Source organism: Ochotona princeps, chromosome 32, assembly GCF_030435755.1.
Source record: "Ochotona princeps isolate mOchPri1 chromosome 32, mOchPri1.hap1, whole genome shotgun sequence".
Classification (NCBI taxonomy): domain Eukaryota; kingdom Metazoa; phylum Chordata; class Mammalia; order Lagomorpha; family Ochotonidae; genus Ochotona; species Ochotona princeps.
Genome location: NC_080863.1, coordinates 12,616,227 through 12,618,791, shown reverse-complemented (window position 1 = coordinate 12,618,791; position 2,565 = coordinate 12,616,227). Strand labels below are relative to the sequence as shown.

The window sequence follows — 2,565 nt, the reverse complement described above, 5'->3', positions numbered from 1 at the left end:
AGAAAACAACAAAAAAATCATAGGCTAACACAACGCTGACGGAATCTCAGACTGCAAAGCCCATACAAGGCCATCAGACCATCAGAGGATGTAGAGCTTATTTCTAACTGCCATTTAAGTGATAACGAGCAACTAACGGATTTCTGATCTTCAGTCTCTTTACTTAGCTTTAAATAAAACTGTAATAGCCACATAAGTTTTCTTTTGAAAGATTTACTCATTCATTTGAAAGCAGAGATCATGGGCTTGGAAAGCAGCCCAAGTCTTGGCGACCCTGCTCCCAGTGAGGACAGCTGGAAGGAACTCCTGGCTCCCAGCTTGGGGCCTGCCCACCTCTGGTTGATGCAGCCAGTTGGGGAGTGAACCAGCAAACGAAAGATGTCTCTCTCTCACTCTCTCTCTCTCTGTCTCTCCTTCTTTCTCTGTAACTCTGAATTTCAGAGTAAAATGAATAAATCTTTTTAAAAAATTATAAAACATGCAGTGGTACATTCATTGTCATTACCGTGGTTAACATTACCCGCTGATCAAAAACAAACAAAAAAAAAGTATCAGAAGATGAGAATGTGACAGCTTATAAATCCACAGCACAATTAAAGAATTTTGAAGTTGTCATTTCGACATTTCAATAGGGTATATTCTAATGAAGGTTGTTGAGCATGTTTTTCATATCCAAAAAAAAAAAATCCTGAGTAAATAGCATACAATTTTGTTCAACTTGATTATACAAGCCGGGAAATCATGTAGGGGGAAAGTTTTGACAAGGAAGGTAGATCCAGATTGTCAGAGGGTTTTAAATGCCTGTTTTAAGACATCTGTCCTTCATGTAAGAGGAAATGGGGACTCAATGTTTTGCCATAAAATAATGATGCATATCCAATTTAGGAAAATTAGTCTTACAGGATGGGTAACTGGCTACATCACACAGCAGAGAGCCTGTGTCAGAGAGCTAGCCCTACTTGTCCTGATGGCAACTTCCTGCCCATGTACACCTTCCAAGATAGTGGCTGAGGACTCAGTTGGCTGCCTGCCATCCCAGTGGGAAAGCCAGATTAACTCTAGGCTCTAGTGGTCACTATCACATCTCAGCTGCTTCCACAAAGCAGCTACGGACCAAAAGGAGCCCAGAACGCCAATTCTCCATAATAATTACTGTTCTGTTCGATGCAACTGATCTGCAATATTTCAGAGAATGTTAGCTCCATGGTAAATAGTAATAATCATAAAAGTTCCCAACTCCTGGCTTCTGCCTGGTCTAGTGGTGTTGTTGTAGGTATTCAAAGAGTAGATAGAGAAGCTCTAGCTCTATATTCCACCCATTGTGTGTGTGTGTGTGTGTGTGTGTGTGTGTGTGCACGCATGCGCATCTCACACCATTCAAGTAAAGTGAAAATAGATTTTTTAAAAGGATGTAAGAAGAGTTGGTCTTGGGATACAGTGAGCTAAGCTGCCACCTGCTTTATTGGCATCCCATAGGGGCATCAGTTCACGTGGTGAGTTCCAGATGCTCTGCTTCCCATCCAGCTCTCTACTAGCACACCTGGGAAGGCAATGGAGAAGAACCCAGGTGTTTGTGTCGCAGCCCTTGTGGGAGACCTGCATGGAGTTCCAGGATCCTGGCTCCTGGTTTCTGCCGGACCTGGCTCTGACTATTGCTGCGATGTTGGGGAGGGAACCAGTAGATGGACAATCTCTGTCTGTTTTCCTCTCTCTCTTTCTTCTTCTTCTTCTTCTTCTTCTTCTTCTTCTTCTTCTTCTTCTTCTTCTTCTCTTTCTCCCCTTTTCTCTCTGGAATTCTGTCTTACAAGAAATAAATAAATAAATCTCTAAAACAAAGCAAACTTGATACGAGAACCATAGCAATAACTCACAGACAAAGCCAACTCCAAGAACCACATGAATTGCAAACCAGTCCCCAAATGGCACAGAACGGACCCTCAGCTCCTGAGAAGCACGCTGCTTTCCAAGCACTAGAAGGACCTGAGGAAAATGTGGACAACAAAGCCCAAGCTACGCGTGAGCTCACTAAGGTTGTCGGAGCCAGTGTCTAGTTCCCAGAAAGTTAAACGCATCTGCCAGCCTAGCTCACTTACCCGTGTCACCCCAGCTCAGGAAGCATGCTTGTGCCTACAGCGCCAAGGCTTTTAGTCTATCCTGACCAACAGCTAAGGCCAAGGTTAAGAACAGGTTCAGCCCCAAACTGAAACCCAGGCCCGGGTTGCATCTCAGACGCATGTTCTACAAAAGGTTTCCAAGTTGCCCAGAAGTGCCAGGGTCTCCACAGGGACTCTGTTGATGGAGATCTCTGTTCCTATTTGTGCAGGAAGATAGATGGTTGTGAGCTCTGCATGTGGCTGTTGTTCTACTGCGCTGTTTTCATACAGAAACCTGAGGCAGAATTACAAAGAGAGAGAGAAAAGATCAATGTCACAACTGTTTGTGACAGCTCTCAGAAAGAAAGGTCGGTGCCCCCAGAATAGGTAGCAAATACAGAATGACAGCAGGCACAGGATTTAACGTATCTTTGGCACGCAATCCAAAAGAAAGAGGAAGAGTTTTGCATCC

At 44.0% G+C, this 2,565-nt stretch overlaps 1 non-coding gene across 1 annotated transcript; it reads left to right on the top strand.

Moving 5' to 3' along the window:
• Nucleotides 1-1,067: 1,067 nt before the first annotated feature.
• On the top strand, nucleotides 1,068-1,201 carry LOC118759897 (small nucleolar RNA SNORA16B/SNORA16A family). The gene has a single exon (XR_004996452.2). It is a non-coding gene; the product is annotated as a small nucleolar RNA SNORA16B/SNORA16A family (small nucleolar RNA).
• Nucleotides 1,202-2,565: the final 1,364 nt, after the last annotated feature.